Consider the following 25660-nt stretch of genomic DNA (forward strand, 5'->3'; position numbering starts at 1 on the left):
CCCCGCAGAGCGAAATCTGGGCCACCCAGACCAGGGCCAGAGCGGCAGTTTGCAACATGTGCAGACGCTGCTGGTAATGCCCAAAAACGAGCATTGACGACTGAGGGGTCCAGGCCAAAGTCCTTCACAGCTCCATCGGGGGGCCCACCGATGTCAGCCTTGAGGGACGGTCACAGGGATTCCACCAGGTCCAGGCAGAGCAGGAGGAATTCTGACTCTGCTGGACATAAGTTGACCGGCACCTCTGCAAAAAGGTCCTCTGCTTCGCCTGCACTGAACCCTGTTGAGGCAGTGGTTAGCGACAGGCGTCGTGCTTCCGTAGGTTCTGCAGTAGGACCTGGGTATGGAGCGGAGACACTCTGTGTCAAACGAGGGCTCCATTAAGAAAACCCAAAAACATGCTGGATTGGAGCCTCGTTTTGACCATTACCGGTCAACGGGGGGGCCGTAGCAAAGTTCCTCCACTGCGGTTGTGGAGGGGCTTGCGATGAAGGCTCCCCGTAAGCAGGCAAAGGTTGCCAAAAGTGATGGGACTTCACAGGCCCCTGTGCAGCTGCCCAGTAAAGACATCAGCGATATCTTCAGCCAGGGGCCAGAGATGGGTGAGAGTGACTTCGAGGAGATGGATAGGAGCCATTCTGCGAAGAGACAGCGAGAGGAAGAGGAGTCCGGAGTATGGAGGAAAGCTGCCTACCGGAGTTCGGCTGAGAGCAGTGTGGGGGTTGGAGCCGCCCACGTATCTGGCTCTGACCCTACCAGCATTAAAGATTTATTGACACCTCAAAAAGGGGGTCCAGATTCGCAGCTGATCTCCGAGTACGACTCTTCTGGTTCGGACTTTGACCTCAACTGAGACTATGTTGGTTCCTATAAAAGTCGCCTCACTAAATGTGAGGTCCCTAAAGAGCCCTGTTCGCAGGACTGCTTTATTTTCATTTTTAGAGACTGTGGACTTTGACCTTTGCCTGCTTCAGGAATGTGGAATCCCTAATGACTTGGAATATAAAGATTTAAAGATGGACTGGAAACTAGGCCCCTCAGTTTGGTCTGGTGGAAATGACTGTCGCTCTGCGGGGGTTGGATTGCTCTGCCGAGGTCATTTTATCTCCATCCAAACAGTGACTGAAATCATGCACGGCAGAACTATTTTAATACCTTTGCTTTTTATTGGAATTTTAATTTGTGTTTTAAACGTTTATGCCCCTCCTACCAAACAGGGCAGAACTATTAGAGATTTTACCATTGTTTTGTGTTGGGTTTACCCCCCTGCTGGTGGATGGTGATTTTAACTGTGTACGAGATGGAAAACACCGGCAGGGTGGGGATTTTAATCGAAAAATTGACCGTATTTCTTACCTGCTCAAGAATTTTATTGGTGATTATAAATTGAAGGATTGCTGGAGGGTACTCTTGCCTGCGGACCCAGGCCCCACCTGGTCCAATGGAAGAGTGAGCTCCAGAATTGATTTTATTTTCACTTCTAATAGATTTATTCCCAAAAAATGTTTGCTTTTAACAAATATTTTATCTGATCACAAGCTCCTTTCGGTGCGCCTGGAGCTAGAGGGGGAGCAAAAAGCTTGTAGGTGTCCCTGGAGACTAAACACCACGCTCCTGGAGGACCCCATCATTAAAGAGGAGTTTGTGCGGACCTACCAGTGTTGGGAGTCCCATAGAGCGCCCAGTCAGCCTATGCTACACTGGTGGGAGGGCATTAAACCCAAAATCAGAGCTTTTTTTATTCGAGCAGGTAAGAAGAAAGCAAAAGAGAAAAAACAATGGTTTTATGTTCTTAATAAACGTTTACATGTACTTTTTAAATTGAAGGAGATTGGTATGGATGTTGATGATGATATCTTAAATCTTAAAGCTGAAATAAAACATGCCATAGAAGAGAAAGGGAAACGAATAATTTTTAATTCACATGTAAAGCACCTCGAGGATGGCGAGAAGTGTTCCCGATTCTTTTTCAAAAAGGTAATGGATAAGCGAGATGTCATTTTAAACCTTGAAGGAGAAACCCCTATGGTCGGCATTTTAAATTCTGCTTTTAATTTCTACCAATCTCTTTTTAATAAGAAAAATATTGATCCTTCCTTTTTAGAACATGTTCTTAATTCCCTTGATGTCAAGCTAGATATTTTAGATCAGGAAGTTTTATCCCGTAATATTACTTTGGAGGAACTTTTATTTGCTTTTAAAAGTTTTTCTAATGGGAAAGCTCCTGGGGAAGATGGTCTGCCCATCGAATTTTATCATGCTTTTTGGGAAATTTTAAAGAATGACATGTTTTTATTGTATAAGGAAGTTTTTATTACTGAAGAGCTGCCCCCTTCCTGGAGGAGGGGGATTGTGTCCTTAATTTTTAAAAAAGGTGAGAAGAACCAGTTAAAGAACTGGCGTCCTATTACTCTTTTAAACGTTGATTGTAAAATTTTAGCTAAACTAATAACAATCCGTTTTAAACCTTTTATTCATAAATTAATTAATCCAAACCAGGTATGTGGGGTACCTGGGAGGTCAATTACTGAGTCCCTGAATATTTTACGTGACATCATTTGGTATTTTAAAGAAAGGGGTCAAAGCCTTGCTATTTTATCCTTAGATTTCGAGAAGGCTTTTGACCGGGTTTCCCATGAATATCTTTTTATGGTTCATAAAAAGATGGCTGTTCCTGAAATTATTTTAACACGTATTTAGCCAAATTTCTATCAACGGATTTTTAACTAAAGGTGTTCCTCTTTTATCAGGGGTGAAACAGGGGTGCCCATTGTCTCCGCTCCTTTTTATTTGTGCCATAGAACCTCTGTTCGCCCTAATAAGAGATGATAAAGTCATCAGAGGCGTGCCTATACCTGGAGGAAGGGGGAACCAAGTAAAAATCCTAGGCTATATGGATGACGCCACCGTCCTATGCCCAGACGCCGCTTCTATGAGAAGGGCATTGAGGAACACCGGCTTTTTTTGTGAAGCCTCTGGTTTTAAATTAAATGTTGATAAGTGTGACTGTTTTTATACTGGTGCATGGGATTCCTCTGTGACACCAGGAGTTAACATGCAGCAGGATCAGATAAAAATTTTAGGAATTGTTTTTAATCAAGAAAATGATGGGAGACCCAATTGGAATTCAGTAATTGCCAAAATGGAAAAAAAGGTTTTAATGTGGAATTTGAGAAATCTCAACATGGAGGGAAAAGTTTTAATAATTAAATCTGTTTTATTACCTATAATGCTCTATGTAGCTATGGTTTTTCCTCCAACAATTTTATATATCAAAAAAGTGACCAGGATCTGTTTTATGTTTTTATGGGTTTCCAAAATGGAAAAACTAAAACGTGATTTTATGTACAGATGTAAGGACAATGGCGGGAGAGATGTTCCTAACCTTTTTAACTTCTTTTACATTAAATACTTATGTTTCTGTTTTAAAATGTATAATTCTGATGGTATTTTTAGCTACTTTTTAAAGTACGCTACGGGCATGGTTTTTAAACTATGGTTTCGTGTCCCTTTGAATTCTCCTGTGCTTCTGTGTCCCCCAAAACAATATGTGGTGCTCGAAAAAATGTCAGGCTCCTAGGTCTCCAAGACATATTGGGGGACCAGAAAAAAGTGTCACTCTCCTGTAGGCGGCAGGAAGATACACTGGCAGTTTCAAATTTCTTACAGGCAAGGTCCAAGGTGGTGTGGCGAAACGTTTTCGGAAAACTTATGCCAAATGTGCACAAGGACCTTGCCTGGGCAATCGTTCACCAGTGCCTCCCTACCCGTGAATTCCAGCATAGGCGAGGACTGGTGGCAAGAGCCAAGTGCCCGAGAGACAGGTGTGCTGACGACGAGACGGTAATGCACCTGTTTTGGAACTACCCATATGCACAGGAGGTTTGGAGGAAGGTAGGCCCATTGCTGAAATGGGCCTGCAGTCTTAAAGATCTTAATTTTGAATATGTGTTTTATGGTCTTTTTAACTGCCCAAGTTTAAACAGCAAATGGTCTGTTGGATCATTTTAAACTGTTTTAAGAATGCCATCTGGAAGGTTAGGAACATTCTGCTTTTTAAACATGATTTTATTGACGTTAAAAATTGTGTCAAATATGTCCTAAGTGAAATGTATATTTATTATCTTAGGGACAAAAAGCAGCTAGGGGTAAAAGAAGCAACATCCATGTGGTGTTTGCAAATGTGGAATACCATAACATGGTAAATAAAAATGGTTTATTCTGTTATGTCCTTTATGCCCTGTATAAATTTTATCCTGCTCTTGTTCTGTACTTTTATTATAACATCTGTATTACTGGTCTTGTTATTATTACTTTTCTTATTCATTTAAATGTATGAATATCCATGTACTATGCCATTGATTTTATCTTGTGGTTTCAATTTTAAAAAAAGCCTGTAAAATATATTATTTTGCCAATAAAAAACTTTGTTGAAACCTTATCTGTTCTTATCAGTTTAATATCTGATACGTCCCCTATCTGGGGACCATATATTAAATGGACTTTTAGAACAGGGAGATGGAAATAGAGCTTGCTCTCTCCACTCTACGCATTGACCTGGTATTGCAGTATCTCCAGAACCGGTGCACCCTTTCCTTATAGGTTTACTAAAATCAGATGTGAAAAGTGCTTTTGACTTTAGCCATTGTTTTTTTCTTGCTGATTGGATCTCTCCTTTAATCCCATTATTTGAACGCCTGTTGTACAATGCCTTTATACAATGCAGGTTGTGTAATGTGTGATAATGACCTCATTATTAAATGCAATTAATTAATAGATTGCCTGCCACCTCTTGTGTTGTGTCTGTGTTTCTGTGTTTCCAGCATTTGCATTTGGAACAGCTCATTCACCTTCCCTTTTCCTCTCTCCCTCCCTCTTCCTAGGTAAGTGAAAGAGCTGCACCTGAGCCAGTCTGTCTGTCAACCAGCCCACAACCACTGATTGATGCAGCCAGCAGCACAGTCAAATAGTGGAATAGTGGAGTAGGGGAACAGCAAGCAGCCATTAAATCAGCCGCCACAATGGACCTACCTGTGTGCACTAGATTGATGTGATGGAATGAGCTCTCCTCCCTACATTTCAAAGAAATAAGAATTGAAGTTGCAACAAACCCTTGCCTACAAAGACACCACCAATTTGGATTTGTTACTATGTTACATGGAAAAATAACAAACTGTGCAAGGAGATAAAAAGGCAAAAAACCACGGCGCCACTTGGTGTGGATCAAAGAAGGTGGAGGTGAGAAAAAAGGAGGATAATAAATGCTCACCGTGAGGTTATGAGAGTTGAATTTGAAGGGGTCCACGAGATAGCTGCTGCCAGATCCGGGCCGGTTACCGAGGTGACCGCTTGGGTATACTGAATGTACGGAGGAAAATATGGATCTGTATTGGCGCTGCTGAGTGGTGAAGACAGGATGAATCCAGAAGTCGGGTGATAGTAAAATATTGGTATTTATTGCTATGCAACGCGTTTCAACGCCGAACTGGCGTTTTCATCAGGCATGGGGAACACAGAAAAAAAGGGGACATGTATATATACACACAGAAGGGGTCATCTGATTGGAGCCCATTCAGACTGGGCAAAAAAACCGCCAAAAACTCAAGGAGGTCAGAGTTCAAACGGTGCAATCAATTCTAATGACATTTCATAGTAATTACACAGTAAAACACATTAAGAACCATAGGAAAGGTAAAAGGTGAGTTGTCACTGTAGGGAACTCTCAGTTTATTCATAAATAAAAGATGTGTGTAAAATATCGGGTGATAAAAACATTATATGTGAGGGACGGCAATGTTTTGTTGTTGCATGGTAAACTGATAATATCAGAAGGGAAATAAATGGTGAGCAAGTACTGCATGTTTTGTTTTAGGTGGTTTGTTTATTTATTTATTTCTTTTATTTCAATCGTGGGACGTTTGTATAACTAGGATATGAGAAGTTACGTGTGCGGATTGGGTTTGTTACCGGTTGTCAAGGAGACCACCGACGCTACGGTGGCCGATGCGGTCCAAAGCGAGATGGAACGCACGGTGAACCGCAAACGCCAGAGAAAGCCGGTCTATGCAGCAAGAACAGTAGGACAGGAGAGGAGAATGTGTTGCCGAGAAGGGATAGGTAGATAATGAAACATAATGTGAGTAAAGAAATCTAATGCTTTCAATGACACAGTGTAACGGTAGTTTGTTTCAATGTTTGTTTTAATCATTAGAATTGGTTTGCGTCTCTTGGGACAAATGGAAGGTTAGGGGGGGGGTGTGAAGTTGGCATAGATGAGTGTTATTGGGGGCAATGTCTAAAAGGGTGGTTTCTTGCCTGGATGGACAATGCATAACGTATATATTGTATTAATATTAATATTAACTCTTATGGTTGCTGCGAGGGGAAGAAGCCCTAACAGCAAAAATTGGGACATTGCGGTTTAGGACATGAAAACGCAAATGCAAAAAGGGGGGGGGGAAGGGGGGGGGGAAATGTGGGGGTGGTGGCTGTTGGTGGGAAAATACGGCAACAAATTGTGTCAGCCGGGTCTCGTAGTTACATATTTGGATCGTTGTACTGTACTGTATTTTTGGAGAGATCCAAGGTATCCCGAGGTTTGTCTGAGGGATGTTTGAGAATTAGTCTAAAGATGACTCTGTGATGTCGTTTAGACCAAATGGGTGTAGTGTGTTCATTTTAAAAATCCAGAAATTTTCTCTTTGTTTTAATTTGTTAAATCTGTTTGGGACGTCGGGGTGAATGTGTTCAATGGGTGTTACTGTAATTTTATTGGCCTGGCATTCGTGTGTCTGAGAAAAATGACGAGATACACTATGTTTGAGGTACCCAGTGTTAATATTGAAACGGTGATTATTGACTCGGGTTCTTAGGCATTGGGTGGTTCTACCAATATACTGTAGTTGGCACGGGCATTCTAAGAGGTAAATGACATATGAGCTGCCGCAGTTAAGGAGTGTTTGAATTGTGAATGTCTCGTTGGTGACAGTGGAAGTGTAGTTGTATTTTTTGTGGCTTATGGAGTTACAGCAAAGGCAGCGTGAATGTCCACATTTGAAGGAGCCTTTGAGGTTAGAAAGAAAGTTTGTATGTGTTGTCAGATGTTTCTTTGTTCTGCTTGGAGCAAGTATATTTTTGAGGGTTAGGGAGCGTCTGAATGTAATATTAGGTTTGTCTGATAGTGTGTCTTTTAAGTGCGGGTCATTTTTTAGGATGTGCCAATGTTTGGAGAGAATGTTTCTGATCATTTTGTTGCCTCTATTGTAGGTGGTGATGAAGTTGATTTTGGAGTTACTAGGGCCAGACTTGGGTTTCACCGTAGGGGGATTTAGACAGGAATTTTGTGTGAGTTCAGAGGCTTTGGATTTAGCACCTTTTATAAGATTTATTGGAAAATATTTGTCTTTGAATCTTTTTTCTAGGATTGCGCATTCTTTGTTGAAATCCGTATCTGTGCTGCAGTTCTTCCTAATTCTCCTAAATTGGCCAAAAGGGATGTTTTTGAGCCAGGGGCGGTGGTGGGCGCTTCTGAAATCGATATAACTATTGACGTCTACTAGTTTAAAGTGTGTACTTGTCGTGAATTTGTTGATGTCATTGTCGTACTTGATGGTGAGATCCAGAAAATCTATGGAGGTGGGGGAAAAGATGTAAGTGAATGATAGGTCGTAGTTATTATTGTTTAGGGTTCCCATGAAGCGAGCGGCTTCCTCTTCAGTACCTTTCCATACTATAAACAGGTCGTCAATGTACCGTTTGTAAAGCAATATGTTGTTTTTATAGGGGTGTTCACCGTTTATGTGTATTTTTTCGAAGGATCCCATGTAGAGATTGGCGTAGGAGGGTGCAAAACGGGTGCCCATAGCACTCATCTATGCCAACTTCACACCCCCCCCCTAACCTTCCATTTGTCCCAAGAGACGCAAACCAATTCTAATGATTAAAACAAACATTGAAACAAACTACCGTTACACTGTGTCATTGAAAGCATTAGATTTCTTTACTCACATTATGTTTCATTATCTACCTATCCCTTCTCGGCAACACATTCTCCTCTCCTGTCCTACTGTTCTTGCTGCATAGACCGGCTTTCTCTGGCGTTTGCGGTTCACCGTGCGTTCCATCTCGCTTTGGACCGCATCGGCCACCGTAGCGTAGGTGGTCTCCTTGACAACCGGTAACAAACCCAATCCGCACACGTAACTTCTCATATCCTAGTTATACAAACGTCCCACGATTGAAATAAAAGAAATAAATAAATAAACAAACCACCTAAAACAAAACATGCAGTACTTGCTCACCATTTATTTCCCTTCTGATATTATCAGTTTACCATGCAACAACAAAACATTGCCGTCCCTCACATATAATGTTTTTATCACCCGATATTTTACACACATCTTTTATTTATGAATAAACTGAGAGTTCCCTACAGTGACAACTCACCTTTTACCTTTCCTATGGTTCTTAATGTGTTTTACTGTGTAATTACTATGAAATGTCATTAGAATTGATTGCACCGTTTGAACTCTGACCTCCTTGAGTTTTTGGCGGTTTTTTTGCCCAGTCTGAATGGGCTCCAATCAGATGACCCCTTCTGTGTGTATATATACATGTCCCCTTTTTTTCTGTGTTCCCCATGCCTGATGAAAACGCCAGTTCGGCGTTGAAACGCGTTGCATAGCAATAAATACCAATATTTTACTATCACCCGACTTCTGGATTCATCCTGTCTTCACCACTCAGCAGCGCCAATACAGATCCATATTTTCCTCCGTACATTCAGTAAACTGTGCAAGGATGGAGGTTGTAGGAGGAAGGACAAGAAGGTGTCTGTAAAGTTGTTGGATGCTTATTTGCAGTTTTGCAGTCCCCTGTCTCCCTCTTGGGGCCTCCTGGAGGCAGCTAGCTAGCTGTTGAGACAACACTGGGGGAACATGTTGCAGTGTTGCTCTCTTAGGCAACACTGAGTGACTGACTGAGCAGCAATGTCTAATATAAGGTTCAGACGGAACTTTGTGCGTGTCATAGTGGAGCCCTCAGAAGCCAGAGCAAGCTTTATGACATCATAATGGGTCCTCAGACATAAAAGCCTGGGCCCAGGCAGTGTTGGTCAATGCTGCTCAGCAGGTAGCACTGGATTGCAGGTGATTGAAGGCATGAAGGGAGAAGGGGTGGCTGTGGGCATGCACTTGCTGCTGCTGCTAGCGTTTGTCTGCACGGCAGGAGGGCATTTGGGCGTTGCCAGGAAGGCGTTTTTATGTCGATTCCTCCGCTTTCTGCACTGCATTGTGGTGCAAGCAAAAGAAGCAAAGCATGTGTAGCTTCCTCTCGGGCCTTTTTTCACCTCCCGCCTGGCTGCTTGTGTGAGTGTGTGAGCCGGCAGGGCCCCATGGAGCTGCCTAGGAGTAGGCTGAATCGCTGCAAGGGGTGAACAGCAGTATTGGGCAGGCTCTGCCAACGCACGCCACTTTCGGGTTATCGCTTCTCGGCCTTTTGGCACGATTCCGTGTCATTAGGTGATCAGCATGTCATGCCCTTGGCCTTTTGGCATCGCCACCTCGGTGGCTTAAGCCATCTATTGCTATTAGGGGTTAGGCTGGGTGATCATTAGTCGAGCGATCATGGGAGCTAGGCTCCGCTACGCCGAGATCGGGGAAATCCGGATCAAGAACGCTTTCGGTATCGATATACCCTTGGATAAAAGAGACCTGTTTTCGTTGAAGCATTTGGAGCAAGACATCCTTTTCAAGACCCTCAATGTCAGCAGCAGCGACATCCTATGCCTTAAGGACCCTATAGGTAACCGTTTTACTTTAGTTCTCAACAGTCTTAATGCTTGCTACAATTTATATGCGACAATCAAGGCAAACCTGCAAAATTCTGATCTGGACGGACTTCTCGGCCTTTTGGCTAAGATCAAGTGTAGTATCTGTTCTTATCAGTCCTTGTAGGGGCAGATAGCTCGGAGAACCACTGGGGGCTATTAACACTAGCTTAGCGATCCAAGAGCGTTCCAGACGAAGCCGGCGACGAACTGCGGAGAAAAACCAGCGAAGACGACGATCCAGAAGAGGAGAAATCGCCATCGAGGAAGAAGCTCCGGAAGATCGCTGCCGGGAAGAAGAAGGAAAACTGCGACAGAGACCTTCGGAGAAGAGCCGCTGCTGAAGGGGATTTTCGAAGAAGCTCGGCCGCAGAAGAAAAAGGTCGACGAGGAACCGCTGCGGAAGAAATTTCGTGGAAGAACCTCGGCCAGCAAGGAGAAGATTTGCATAGCTCCGCCCCTTCAGGAAAAGAGCTATCGAAGATCCTTCCCAAGCGACAGGAACAGCTGGAAGAAGCCATGGCCTCAACCAGCAACCCTGCCACCCAGAAGGAGAAGGCTGATGGACCAGGTAAGCCGACCCAGGCCAGGGCATCTCCTCCTGAAGCCTCCTCAAGCCAACAGGCCACCAGGAAGCCGAACCAGGCTGCTCCAACCCTGGAGCCCTGGATGAAGCAGACGGTGGCCCTGAAGCTGAAGGAGGTGGACGGGAGAGTGCCGGACATGACGGATGAAGTGTTCTGCCAGAAGATGCCAGGGCTTCGCTAAGCCGGAGACCATCAGCATCCAGGCCTTCATGACCGGGATGTTCTTCGTGACCTTCGCATCGATCAACATCTGCAGAAGGTCCTGGGAGATGGTGAAAGCGGCGAGGCTTGAATCCCCTTTCTCTCGCTTTGTGGGCAACTGCCCTGTCCAAAGAGAGGAAAGGCGGGTGACGGTCTCAATGCGGAACCCACACACCCCCGGCAAAGACATCACCACGCTCCTGACGCGGTTCTGCACAGTGGTGAGGGAACCCACCCACATCCTGAACGGACTCGGCTTCTGGACTGGCAAGTGGTCGGTAATCGTCCGACTCAACAAGGATTCAAGCGCGGAAGACGGCCTCCAGCACCTGCCCCAGTCATTCTCGCAGGACAACTCCTACGGCCTCATCTACTACCCGGACATGCCGCAGATCTGCAGGAGATGCAGCAAGAAGGTTCATTCGCTGAAGGACTGCAAGGAGGACGCCTGCAAGAACTGCCGGGTAACAGGACACGAGACCAAAGACTGCCCGAAACAATGTGCAACCTCTGCGGACAAGCAGCCCACTCCTACAAGGACTGCCCGAAGAGGGATCGATCCTGGGCAACTGTAGTGGCGAAAGCTCCGGCCAGAGGGAACCCCGCCCCAGCCAGAGCTCCAGCGGCGCAGAAGACCGGGAATAAGAAGGATGGTAAGAAGACGACAGTCCCTCCCCCCCTCTCCCGGCCCTCCCTCGCCCTATCCTCCCTACCCTTCCTCGCCCGGACCTCCCCACCCCCCGTCCCCAACCCCTGTCACCCCCACTGAGGCTCTCACCTTCTCCTACCCACCCATCTCAGTGGTCCTGTCACCTGCACGTCTCCCAACCCAGCCTCCCTTCTCCCCAGCTGCAGCAGCACTAACATCTTCCCCTCCAGCTGCTGGAGTCCTCTCCCTGGAGGATTTTCCCACTCTTGTCTCCTCAGGTGCGATCCAGAGGAAGAGAAAGGTGAAGGACAGCCCAGCTGCTGATTCCTCAAAGAGGAAAGTTGTGGAAATCTGCGAAGATTCCCTTGCACAGCAGATGGTGGAGGAACTCGTGTCTGAACCTGAGGTCATCGACTTCACAACAGACATCCAGGTGGCTTCAATCCTGGAACAATACTTTGCAGAGAGCCTGCTGGATCTTCCGGACCCACCAGGCTCCAGAGAGGAGGATCCGCCCGACCGGATTAGTAACGAAGGTGTATCGTTTGCACTAACCTTCTTTATTCTCCCCCATGGCTGCTAAACTTAACATCTTTAGCCTCAATGTGAGGAGTGTTAGAGATAGGACTAGATGTCAGATGGTGCTAACTTTTCTTTCCAAGCAGTCGAGTGATGTATTTATGCTGCAGGAATGTACTCTCCCCTCTTCCAGGTCATACCATCATCTGGCCAGGCAGTAGACCCATGGCCCGTCCTACTGGTCTGGTGGGGGCGACTGTAAGTCTGCAGGGGTTGCCATCCTGATTAGGGGAAGCGTATTTACTGTTGACTCTGTCCAGGAGCTCGTCTGCGGCCGCTTGTTGGTCGTAGACGGTTCCTGGGCAGGAGAGCCGATTAGGCTCATCAACGTGTACGCTCCCCCTATGAAGGCTGAGCGCCTGGAACTATTCCAGACCCTGCGGACCCAGCTCGCCACCACTAGGGCAGTGGTGATGGCCGGGGACTTCAACTGCCCCATCGAAGAGGATGGACGAAGTTCCAGCACTTCAATCAAGCTGGATGTCAGTTCCAAACTGCTTATCGAGATGGTAACCGAAGCATCCTTGCAGGACGTTGTGGGCTCCATGGGGATCGGCTCTGTGAACTATTCATGGAGCCGACCCGATGGCTCACTTCGTTCTCGGATTGACTTTGTGTTCACCTCCCGGGCAGTCAAGCAGCATGGGCACTCCATGGTCCCCTGCTTCTTCTCTGACCACAGGGCCATTCTCTTCCAGGGTGCCATCGGCCACAGTTTTCCTCCTGGCCCTGGCTCCTGGAAGCTGAATTGTGCCCTGCTGGAAAGAGAGGAGGTACTGGCGGAACTTAGAGACGCCTATATTGTTTGGAGGAATGATAACGTTTTCTTTGACAAAACCTGTGACTGGTGGGAATATGTTAAAGTTGAATTTCGTTGTTTCTTTCAGGCAAAAAGTTGTCAACAGGCGTGTGAGAGGAAGAGAGACTTCAGGGAGATGCAGCGTCAGCTGCGATCCCTGCAAGACCTCCTTCAATGTGGCTGGGACGTCAGGAAGGAGCTTGAGGAAGCTAAAAAGGGCCTGAAAAGGCACTTTGAGGAGGAATCCAAGCGAATTGTCTTTCGTTCCAAGGTGGAGAACCTGGAGAAGGGTGAGAAATGTAACTCGTTCTTTTTCAGGAAACTCCATGCCGGCCACACGCCCCTGAAGGAACTCCGAGATGAGACCGGAAACATGCATTCTGGGAAGAAGGAGGTGATGGGAGTCGTCACAGACTACTACTGAAGCCTCTACTCCCCGAAAACCACTGACCCCGAAGTCGCCGATAAATTCCTGTCAGGTATCACTAATCATCTTGATCCTGCAGGTATGGAGGCTATGGATGTACCCCTGACGGTGGAGGAACTGCTCTCTGCCGCTAAATCCTTCAGACCCCGGCAGGACCCTGGGCAGTGATGGTCTCCCAGCAGAGCTCTATGTAGCGCTGGGGGACTTGATCTGTCCGGACCTGCTGGAGCTCTATGAGGAGATGGTGGTGGAGGGTAGAATGCCACCGTCCTTGAGAGAAGGCATGATCACGATCTTGTATAAGCGGAAAGGGGAGAGATGTGACCTGAAAAACTGGCATTGCATCTCTCTCCTGAACGTGGACTACAAGATCCTCGCCAAAGTATTGGCCAACAGACCGAAGGTTGTCATCGGAGAGATCATTGGATCGGACCAAACCTGCGGCATTCCTGGCCGTAGGGTGGCCGACAGTCTTGCCCTGGAGAGGGACACGGTGCATTACATGCAAAGCCGCCGTACACACGCGGCCCTGGTCAGTCTTGATCAGGAGAAGGCTTTTGACTGGGCCTCTCACGAATTCATGGGTAAGGCTCTGCGTAGGCTGCGGCTTGGCAGGTTGTTCTGTTTGTATGTTAACCTGATGTATTGTGATATTTACAGCTCGGTGCTGGTGAACGGCTGGAAGACTGACCCCTTTCCTGTATTGTCGGGGGTTAGACAAGGCTGTCCTCTTTCACCTCTCCTTTTTGTTTGTGTTATAGAGCTCTTTGCAGAGGCTATCCGGCAGAATGGAGAGATCAGAGGGATCACCGCACCAGGTCCAGGACACTTCGAGGTCAAATGCTCGCTGTACATGGACGATGTGATCGTCTTCTGCGCTGACCAGAGCTCGCTGACTGCACTCGTCCAGACCTGTGAGGAGTTCGGACGCGCTTCAGGGGCAAAAGTCAACTGCGGGAAGTCAGAAGCCATGCTCTTCGGAAAATGGTACCTGCCTTCTCCTTCCTCCTTCCCGTTTACTATCAAGCCGGACTTCATCAAAATTTTGGGACTCTGGTTTGGTAAGGAAGGTGCAGCCCTAAAGTCGTGGGAAGAACGCTTGGCCAAAGTCAACCAAAGGATCGGACTGTGGAGCCTCAGACAACTCACTATTGAGGGCAAAGCAATGGTCCTGCGTAACAAAGTCCTGCCTGTGCTACAATACACTGCACAGGCATGGCCCCCTCTTGCCATGGTCTCGAGGGCCATTACCAGGACTGTGTTTCGCTTCATCTGGGGCTCGAAAATGGACAGAGTAAAACGGACTGTTATGTACAAGGAGCCCCGCAAAGGTGGGAAGGGAATACCCGACATTCCCACTCTGCTGCGGATCGCTTTTGTATGTGACTGTGTTCGTAGAACTCCGAGGACAGCAAACGGCTCTGCGGGCAAGGCCATGTCCCGCTACTTCCTCCTTCCCCTCTGGCGAGTTTTTGGCTGGGACAAGTGGGACAGCTCCTTCCCTTACAACTGGCACGCTCCCTGGTTCTACGGGGATGTTATCCGGTTTGTGAGGGAGCATCAGCTGGAGGGTCTTAAGCCCGACTTGTGGAAACCTAAGACGATCCCCAAGCACATCAGAGCAAAGGACTCACTGGAGTCTGTACCATGGCTTCATGCCGACATGTTGGAGACTGTTTGGACTAACGTGTCATCTGGCAGGTTGACCAACGGGCACAAGGACATTTCATGGATGGCCATCCAGGGAGGACTGCCTCTTAGGTCATTCATGCATGCCCGCAACCTGTGCAAGACCCGGTACTGCCCCAGGTGCCTTTTCACTGAGGAAACATCTTTGCACACTTTCTGGCAGTGCCCCTTTGCACAGGGTCTGTTGAAAGCCTTGGAACATGAACTCAAGGACTCAGTTCCCAGGAACAGACTGTCGTACCGCTCGGTACTTTATGGACTATTTCCTGGGAATAACACGGATGGAGCAATCCAGGAGGCCTGGCGCCTTATGAACTGTTTTAAGGACGCTATATGGTTTGCCAGGAATCGTCTGATTTTGCGGAGAGAGAGTGTGTCCGTCCAGGACTGCCGCAGGCTGATCCACAGCCTGCTTAGAGACTATTCCACCTGGGACCGCCCGGACGTCGATGAGGAAGAGGACTGATACTCCCCTTCCCCTCACTCTCCCTTCTTGTGTGTTGTCTTTCAATAAAGCTTCGGGCCTGTGATTCCCCCCCTTCCCCTATCCCCTCCTACCCACTCCCCCCACTTGTCTGTAATGCTTTGTTGTTTGACTTTAGTGAATGCAAGAATATTAGTGTAGCATGTGGTGTAATGTATAGCATAGGTTAGCCTGTACTGTGTATTATACTGTCATGTTATGTTTGACGACTGTTATTATTTATTATTTGCTGCTTCATGGCTTGCGCTGCGTCACAGTAATGTTTGTATGATGACGATTGATTGTCAATAAAGTATTTTTCAATCAAAAAATCTGTTCTTATCAGTTTAATATCTGATACGTCCCCTATCTGGGGACCATATATTAAATGGATTTTTAGAACAGGGAGATGGAAATAGAGCTTGCTCTGTCCACTCCACGCATTGACCTGGTATTGCAGTATCTCCCGGACCGGTGCACCCTTTCCTTATTTGTTGACTAAAATCAGATTTCAAAAGTGTTTTTTGCTTTTGCCATTGTTTTTTTCTTGCACATTGGATCTCTCCTTTAATACGATTATTTGAAAGCCTGTTGTACAATGCCTTGATACAATGCATGTTGTGTAATGTGTGATAATGACCTCATTATTAAATGACTTCATTAATAGATTGCCACCTCTTGTGTTGGCTGTGTTGTGTCTGTGTTTCTGTGTTTCCAGCATTTTAATTTGGTACAGCTCATTCACCTTCCTTTTCCTCTCTCCCTCCTCCTATGTAAGTGAAAGAGATGCACCTGAGCCAGTCTGTCAGCCAGCCCACAGCCACTGATTGACTGTGGTGCTGGCTGCATCAAGTAGTGGAATAGTGACATAGTGGAGTAGGGGAACAGCCATTGCATCCGTCACAATGGACCTGTTTGTGTGCACTAGATGGATGTAATGGAATGAGCTCTCCTCCCTACATTTGAAAGAAGTAAGAATTGAAGTTGCAACAAATCCTTGCCTACAAAGAGACCACCAATTTGGATTTGTTACTATGTTACCTGGAAGAATAACAAACTGTGCAAGGATGGAGGTTGTAGGAGGAAGGACAAGAAGGTGTCAGTAAAGTTTGAAGAGGATGCCTATTTGCCATTTAGCAATCCTGTGTCCCTCTTGTGGCCTCCTAGAGGCAGCTAGCAAGCTGTGCAGACAATACGGGGGGCACATGTTGCAGTGTTGCCCTCCTAGGCAACACTGAGTGACTGACTGAGCAGCAATGTCTAATATAAGGTTCTGACGGAACTTTGCGCATGTCATAGTGGGGCCCTAAGAAGTGAGAGCAAGCTTTATGACATCATAATGGGACCTCAGACAGACAAGCCTGGGCCCAGGCAGTGTTGGTCAGTGTATGTCAGCAGGCACTGTATTGCAGGTGATCGAAGGCGTGAAGGGAGAAGGGGTGGCTGTGGGCATGCACTTGCTGCTGCCAGCGTTTGTCTGCATGGCAGGAGGGCATTTGGGCGTTGCCAGGAAGGCGTTTTTATGTAGATCCCTCCGCTTTCTGCACAGCATTGTGGTGCAAGCAAAAGAAGCAAAGCCTGTCTAGCTTCCTCTCCGGCCTTTTTTCACCTCCCGCCTGGCTGGCTGGCTGGCTGCCTGTGTGAGTCGGCAGGGCCCCATGGAGGTGCCTAGGAGTAGGCTGAATCGTTAAGGGGTTAACTGCAGTATTGGCCAGGCTCTGCCAACGCGCGCCACTTTCAGGTTATCGCTTCTCGGCCTTTTGGCTAAGATCAAGTGTAGTACCTGCTCAAGCTGAGGTTAGTAATCATCCCTGCCGGTGGTTGTAGGGCCATCGTAGGGGGATAACAGAACGCCGAGGTGAGGGCAGGGAACCACAACGGTCATCGCTCTGGTGTACGCATTTGGTTTAAAGGTACCATTTGTAGGTGACCAGGCGACCGCCGGATCGAGGTCAGGAGGTCGGGTAGTATGAAAGCCCGAGTTGCTATGTGCCCCAGGGCTGGTGACCCTGGGGTGCCCTAACTCACTGGGGGTGGGATCCCACTGAGTGAAGGCACATTTGCACGCACTCTTCTTTCACACTTCTAAGCACACACCTTTTTTCTCCCGGCCTTCTGGCTGGGAGATGAGGATTTTTTTTATACCTGGCGGATGTCCAGGCTGTATCACAGCGCACATCCACTTATTTAATTTTGTTTTTCACTGTGTGTTTGTCACGTTTTGTCACAAGGATTTTGGGATGCGGTGCCCTTTTGGGACCCTCCTGAGGTCTAGGGGGAAAATGTGTGGCCATCTGGTTCAGTTTTTCCCTGCAACCCGGCCTCCCTTCTTCGGAGGGGAGGTGCACCTTTGATGCAGGCTCCAGGCTGGACACTGGGGTGGCAGCCCAGGTAGAAGCCTTGGAGTGTTGTTGGGTCTCCCTAAGCTTCGGCGAGGGGGGGATCATCGATCCTTGATCCTCTAGGCCTAAGGCTTGGAGGGTCGAGGAATGGTTATGCGGGGCCGCTCTCTTTTAAGAGAAGGGCTGCGATAGACCGCATTCTTGTGCACTTTTTGTGTGGCACCTCTGCACTTTTTATGCACTTGGGTGATAGAAAGCACGACTCGGGCTTTCAAAAAATTGGCCAGGCTCTGCCAACGTGCGCCACTTTTAGGTTATCGCTTCTCGGCCTTCTGGCGGAGATCAAGTGTAGTGCTGTTTACGTGTAGTCAGTACTGCCTTGGTCTTGGTTGGGAGGTGCTCCGGTACTTTCTCTCTCGGCCTCGGGGGATCGTCCACGTTCACCTGGACTTCACCCCCATGCTGCTATTTGGGAGAGAGGCTTAGTCCGGAGCAACGGGCGGCGATCCACATACCTCTGAGTAGGATCCGGCTGAAAAGAGGATTTGAGCGTAGACGTTGCGTTACCGATGGGTGGCGCAACTATTTTCCAAAAATCACCATGGATACAGATCCAGGTGATATACCGGCGTATGCCCGAATTAAAAACACAATCAGAATTATCCTATCAGAGGATAAAGCGACGACCTGCGGCTTAAAATTTGTGGTGGAGACCGTGCTTGTTGACATTTTCAACATCCAGAAGAGAGAGATTTTGGCGATTGCAAGATTATCCGAGGAGAACTTACGACATCACATTTGTACAGAATGGAGTATTCCGAGATCTGCTGGCGGCTTATATGGTAAAAACTGACCCGAGACTGGACGGTGTTAATTTTTATGAGCATGTGTTGGACATCAATAAAATGATTGTAATTAAGATGTACTGCCCTTTTGCCGATATAAAAGATGTGATGTCCTTCTTATCCCCCTGTTTTAAAACCATAAAATGTACTGGCAAAGTAATGAATGAGGTCGGAGTATGGACCTCCAAGTGGAGATTCCTAGTCACTTGTTTTAAAGATGGCAGTTTTACAGGAGGGATAATGTTGCCGCTAGCACGTTTTAAATGAGGAGATATGGCAGGAGACTTATTTTTCAGGAATGCCTCCATTCTGTAGAAAATGTCAAGAGTACGGTCACACCAATGAGTTCTGCGATAGCACCTGTAGGAACTGCGGCAGCTCTGAGCACGAGGCCAAAAATTGCCCTCTGGGGAAAAGGTGTCGATTTTGCAGCCGAGTTGGTCATCTTTTTGCTACTTGTCCCCACAGATTACAAGAGTCAGAACAACCCGAGGCCCGGCCGAGGTGTCCAAAGCAGCCAGCAGGCCAGACCATGGCCCCACAAGGAGAGGAACCCCAAGGAGATGTGAATGATGAGATGGATACCTTCAGCAGACCCCCCCAAACAGGTGACCCCAAAGAGCAGAGGCGGCAGAAGCGAAGAGCCAGTAATCAGCGGACAAAAAAGCCCCCTCAGGAAACTAAGGAGATGGGTAGTTCGGATGAAGCTGATCCGCCTGGGCCGCAAGAGATGCTGGGTCTGCCTGTACCTGAGGCAGAGGACCCGGGCGGAGCGGGCGGAGCTGCAGCGCGATCGAAAAGGCATAGGGCATACTCGGAGGTGGCAGCGGGGGTGCCGATGGGAGTACCTGCCAAGGCAAGGGCAGGGACACCAGTTGACTTGCCCCCGAAAGCACCTGCTGAAGTCCCCCCCCCCCCTTCTAGCCAGTTGGGGGAAGCAGGAACAGCTGCCTCCGAGGTGACGGAAGTCCCTGAAACGTCAGGATGCAGGATTCCTGCCCCTATTGAAAGGGAGGACGCTGCTCAAAATGCTCCAGAATACGAGATTATGCCCGTAGGGTCGATATGGGACCCCTTTACAGTAAGTGCCTCAGGTATGGTGGGGGGTCAGCTGAGTGATGGGAGTTCCTCTCCTACCTTCTCCATATTTTCGGTGGACTCAAGAGCGGAAGGATATGAGAGTCCCAGTCAGGTTTCAGGCGACGCTGAGGACTGCTAAGGCCACCTCAGGTAAGATTATAAAGACTGTCTCTCCCTTTTCCGCATGGCTGAGTTATCTGGTCTTTCTTTGAACGTGAGAAGCGTGCATTCACAAACGAGAAGAGCTGCCCTTTTTAATTATCTATCTGCTTTTACCGCCACTGTTTTTTTCCTACAGGAATGCTGCATCCCACATCGCATGAGCTATAAAAAATACAAGGAAGACTGGAGACTCGGACCTTCAGTGTGGTCCGGGTCTAACGAATCTAGAGGTGTCGCTATTTTATTCAAAGGGAACGTTTTAATTGACAGTTTTTATGAAACTTTACCAGGCAGACTTTTAAGGCTGGGTTCACACGACCATGTTTCGTCCGTAATGTACGGAACGTATTTCGGCCGGAAGACCAGGACCGAACACAGTGCAGGGAGCCGGGCTCCTAGCATCATAGTGATGTACGATGCTAGGAGTCCCTGCCTCGCTGCAGGACATCTGTCCCGTACTGTAATCATGATTACAGTACGGGACAGTAGTTCCACGCAGAGGCAGGGACTCCTAGCATCGTACATCACTATGATGCTAGGAGCCCGGCTCCCTGCACTGTGTTCGGTCCGGGTCTTCCGGCCGAAATACGTTCCGTACATTACGGACGTAACATGGTCGTGTGAACCCAGCCTAATGGTTAAAGCTTTTATAAACGGTATTAGATGGCAGTTTTTAAATTTCTATGGGTCCACGGACAAAAACGAAAGAGCTAGAATGCTAGGAATTTTACCCCGTTTTATTAACGATTCAGAGCCACTGGTTTTAGCAGGTGATTTTAATTGTATTTTAAAGGGGGAACGCCGGTTCTCTAACTCAGTAAATAGAAACTACGATAAAACCTCTAAATTATTAAAAAATATTGTTACCGATTTTAGACTTACTGATGTTTTTAAAAAATGCAATAGTGACTTATCTGAAGAGGCCGGCGTCACCTGGAGCAGTGTGAATTGTAGCTCCAGGATCGATTTTATATTCTGCTCTTATCAAGTACTGCCTTTTAAATGTGATATTAATTCTAATGTGTTTTCAGATCATAAATTATTGTATTTTAAAGTTAATAATCACAAAAATACCGGTAAAAAGACCTGGAAAATGAACGTTTCCCTTTTAGAAGATCCGCAAATTTTATCTGATTTTATCACCTTTTATAAAGGCTGCAGACGGGTAAGACTTCCTAACGTGCCCGTAGTCTCTTGGTGGGAGAAGATGAAAATAAAAATTAGAGACTATTTTATTAAATTTGGAGGATGAAAGCAAGAGAAAAACATGTTTTATGCTAATTTGAATACCCGTCTGCAGACCCAATACAAATTCAGAGAACAGGGTATGCAGGTGGAGAAGGAGATTATGGAAATTAGGAAGATCTCCCAGTGCCTGGAGCAGAGAGGTAAGGAAATTGTCTTCCGTTCCAAAATAAAACACCTCGAGGAAAATGAGACCTGCTCCAGGTACTTTTTAAAGAAAATAAACGATAAGCATACCCTGTTAGAAAATATTGATGGTGAGACAGACACACAAAATATTTTAAAAAAGGTGCATGGTTTTTATGCGGATCTTTTTAATATTAAAAATATTAATATTGATTTTATGAATGACTCATTGAAGGAGGTTGGCACTGTTTTAGGTCCTGTTTCACAATATTTTTTATTGCAGGAGATCTCAGAACAGGAGATTTTAGATACCATCAAAAGTTTTAAAACAGGTAAAGTCCCTGACCCTGACGGTATACCCATAGAGTTTTATGTCACATATGTCGCTGCAGAATTTACATTGTCCATTAACGTTGGACATTATCTGCATTTGTCTATGAGTTCCAAATTAATGAATGCTCTCTCAATGGTGAATCTGATAGAGGCCGGCCGGAGAGAGACCATGACACGCAGCTTCAGTGTTCAAACGGTCTCTGCCATGGGGGGCAGATGCATCTTTATTTATAATGAAGAGAGAGAGAAGGTGTTACCCTCATGCTTACACATATACATACCACATATGGTAAAACATAGAGTTCCAAGCTTATCTTAACATATGTATTTAGTTAAAATGGATTGCAAGTGTTTTGGGGTTTTGTCATGTCAGCCCTTGTATCAGCTGATTACAAGGTCATTAGGTCATGTAGCCGAAGTCTTAGAATAGAATACTCATCCCCCTCTGTAGGCTGTTTCAGAGTTACAACTGTCCATCATGTAAAGCAATATATGTTCACACAAAGATAATTAAAAATATTTTTCACAATTCCCTTCTTTTGAACATAAAATTGCTTAGCCATGTATTAGAATATTCATCCGAGAATATGTTCTGGTTAGCTCCCCTAATCCAGGGCACCGTGTGCCATTCACCTAGAGATGAATACTCAGGATACGTGTCTAGCAATAGGTGCGCGTACAGTGTTATTGTACACACCTGAAGATTTAGGGAATTACAGGTTTCACAATTCGGGCAATACCATCTATCTTGGTGGTTTTCTACGGCTTTACAGATAACTTTATCAGGTATGGAAGCATTTAGTGTCACATAAACAGGTGGCTCTGAATGTTTCCTCCCACCTCGGTTCTTAGGGTGGTTGGTGGTCTGGATCTCATGCACTTTATATCCAGTGCTGTTTTCTTGACTGCTGATACTCTTGCAATAAAACATGTTACAAGTTTAAACATAATATGTCTCTATCTAAGTAGCTGGTTGTAGTCTGGCTCGGGTGCATACTCCTGGTCTCCTGGGTGGCAACTACTTATATGCTTTATACCCACATCTATGCAGCATATGTTGGGTTGAAGCACATCCCTGGAGTGATTTAACACTCCTGCAATCCAGGAGAACAAGATTATGTCCCGTCCGGTGGCATTCATCAATGCCACCCCCTTTATTAGTTAAATTACCTCGTGTTGCATCTTCTAGGCCCTGGTCTAACCATTTTCTAGCTGTCTCTGAGCACTGGGAGCTGCCAGTTGCTTTTACCCCCCACACAAGATACATATTCTGTGTCTCTTCCCTCACAGCCGGTGAGGTTTACAGCATCAAACAACATGTAATTTTTATTAACCTGTCCTATGTTTACACATCACACAGTGTCATTGGGGTAACATGTAATCATGGACGGCAGTATTCCTGGCCTGAGATCTGTTTTCCGCAGCGCTTCCCTCTTTGAATATCTTACACGGTTAAACAGACAGGGAACCAATACCCCCGCTGCTATTACAAGAGGATCAACTCCAGGAGTGTACGGGTTAAGCGCTAGGGAAAAGAGATGGGACCGCAAGGCCAAGGCAATAACCTCATCTATCTTCACATATGGCATCGTTTCTGAATGGAGACATATATAATAGTCCAGTAATTTAGTCAATACTGATATCACTTGATGTTTGATAAACGTGTCATTAAACTCTTCTTCTAGCTCATCATTTAGACAGTAGGTAAAGTAGAGATGACAGAGAAGATGGCGGTCAGCTGGAGCTTGACGAGACCCACAGTTCATCATCGTGATTGAGGACCTTTCAGCAGTGACTAGCGTGTCCAAGTTCTTTCCTTCCAATGTAACGGATGTGGAAGTTGTGAGTCGGACTTGGTGCGGACGTCACAGTGCGGCTCTAGTGCTTTACAGTGTCTCTTTAAATAGGCCCAGTCCCCCGGCTGTATACAATGTCCTCCTATCACTTAGGATCTGGAATGAAATCATAAACATATTTATACATCTGCGTGAGCTGTTTCTCCAGAGCTCCCACATAACCGGTGAGGTCAGAGGGCAATGGGCAGGCGCTCAGTCCATGGTTTATGGGTTTCAGCCATGATCTTCTGGATTTTTAACTTAAAAGTCCCATTTCACCTTTCTACCTTCCCACTGCTCTGGGGATATGGGGTGTGAAAAGCTGCTCTGTGCCCAGGACATGCATGATTTCTTGGAGTACCTCTCCAGTAAAGTGAGTTCCTCTATCACTTTCTATTGTCTCAGGGAGCCCATATCTACATACCACTTCTGAGAGCCATCTTTTACTTTTGCTGTGGCCTACGTTACTGGCCACGCCTCAGGCCACCCAGAGAACAGATCTACACAGACCGGTACATGTTCACACTGTCCAACCTTTGGTAACTGAGTCAATCTGCAATCGCTGATACGGGTAGGCCGCCTTTACCATATGCCTTTTTGCAACCCGCACAGTTTTGCCTATGTTATGGCAGACACATATCCTGCACCTCTGGACAAATCTGGCAACAGCACTTGCTGAACCCCCGGGGGTACCCACCATTTGGTCACCATTGCACTCATTCCTTCTCTTGACACCTGCATTGGTCCGTGCATTAGTTGGGTTATCATGGGGAAGAGGACTCTGGGTAGGCACATCCTGTTACCCACCTTCCATATTCCATCCTCCCCTTCACTGGCACCTTTTGTCTGCCAATGTCCTTTTTCCTCTTATGTGGCTTGACTTTGTAGTCTACTTAATATTATCATGTCTATGGGACCAGATACTATGCTGGTCAAGAATACTACGTCCTCCTCTATGAGGGACATGAGAGCCGCAGCTTTTGCAGCCTTGTCTACTAGTCTGTTTCCCCTCGCTTCGGGGGCAGCTTGCACTTTAGTAAGAGCTTGCACTTTGCATATACCTGCCTGCTTTGGCAGTGTCAGAGCCTCAGTTCTCTCACACTCTCAACATTATGAGTTTACCCGTGGATCCAGCAAAATCTCTGCTCCTCCAGATTAGGCCAAAATCATGTGCAATACCAAAAGCATATCTAGAGTCAGTATATATATATATTTGCGGTTTTACCTTCAGCCAGTCTACACACCTCAGCGAGTACCTTCACCTCCACCTCCTGTGCTGACACGGAGGATGGGAGTGGTTGTTACTTTATTACCTCTGTTTCAGTAGTGACAGTATATACCCAGTCTTGTAGCCTCCTTAATGGTGGTACCTGGAACCATCTACAAGAGAAACTCAAAAACTGGATTAGATATTGGATCCTCTATTACATTTTCTAATGTTTTTTATCTCTGTTGTCATTCAAGACAATTATGTTGGTGACCTGTGTACTGGGGAATTAAATGTGCTGAGAAATCAACTTCCCACCAGGCTGGAAATTCACTCTCTGCTATTTCCTGCGACTTATCCCATTCCCTCAAGTCTCCCATTGACAATATATCCTTCTCTTCCTCCTCTGTTGAACCCTGCTGAAGCAATGTAGTAGGGTTTAACACTGTAGCACTGTACATCAATGTATGGTTCGGTTAGATGGGGTGATGAGACTGGTCTTATACTTTGTAGACATGTGCTTAGTGTGTGCTTGATGAAGAATCTCACTAGCAGCATGGGGCACCCTGAGAACTAGAGGCTAATCTTAGCACTGTGTCTGTTGTCTTGTCTTTGAGTAGAGCAGCTGCTGCTACTACACAGATACAAGACGGAAGGTACAAAGTTGTTGTTTTTTGCATTGTTAGGGAGAGGGGCTTATTATAAGGACATACACATTTCTTCAGTACCCCGGCCTCCAAAGACTGTCTTATCTGGTTATCCATACTTTTCAACTGTGGGAGGCTCGGAGGGCACTGCTTCAACTGAGGTTTGGGGCTGTTTGCAAACAATTATAAAAGTCACAGGGGCCACAGACATGCGTCCTACATCTGTTTACCCTGTGCGCAGAAGGAGGACAGGACCGTCCTTAATATGCCTGAGGTGTGGGGTCCTCCTAGTGCAATCCCCATAGAGGGCAGCACAAATAAAATTTAGCATATCATCAGTAACTTCAATCTGTAAATCAGACATATTGAATGACAACCTGAATTGCTGCAAGGATGTCAGAAACTATAAGATTGACTGGACAGGAATCTGACACCATAAACGTGACAACAAGCTCTTGTGAATGCTGTAATCTTATTTGCATTTTCATTTCATAAAATATATTCCCAATATGTGTGTGTGTGTGTGTGTGTGTGTGTGTGTGTGTGTGTGTGTGTAACCTGAGGATACTCTTATAATTAAATGATAGAGCTTTGCAAAATAGCAAAATACTTGTTTCC

The 25660-nt window shown here is 46.4% G+C and overlaps 1 non-coding gene and 3 pseudogenes across 1 annotated transcript; all 4 read left to right on the forward strand.

The window, feature by feature from the left end:
• The first annotated feature begins 4403 nt into the window (after positions 1–4403).
• On the forward strand, positions 4404–4594 carry LOC142654362 (U2 spliceosomal RNA). The gene has a single exon (XR_012849016.1). It is a non-coding gene; the product is annotated as a U2 spliceosomal RNA (small nuclear RNA).
• Positions 4595–9895: 5301 nt separating this feature from the next.
• On the forward strand, positions 9896–9994 carry LOC142654566 (U2 spliceosomal RNA; annotated as a pseudogene).
• A 5539-nt stretch (positions 9995–15533) lies between these two features.
• Positions 15534–15705, forward strand: LOC142653969 (U2 spliceosomal RNA; annotated as a pseudogene).
• A 1259-nt stretch (positions 15706–16964) lies between these two features.
• LOC142654656 (U2 spliceosomal RNA) lies at positions 16965–17034 on the forward strand (annotated as a pseudogene).
• Positions 17035–25660: the final 8626 nt, after the last annotated feature.

This window comes from Rhinoderma darwinii, chromosome 5 (genome assembly GCF_050947455.1).
Source record: "Rhinoderma darwinii isolate aRhiDar2 chromosome 5, aRhiDar2.hap1, whole genome shotgun sequence".
Taxonomy (NCBI): Eukaryota; Metazoa; Chordata; class Amphibia; order Anura; family Rhinodermatidae; genus Rhinoderma; species Rhinoderma darwinii.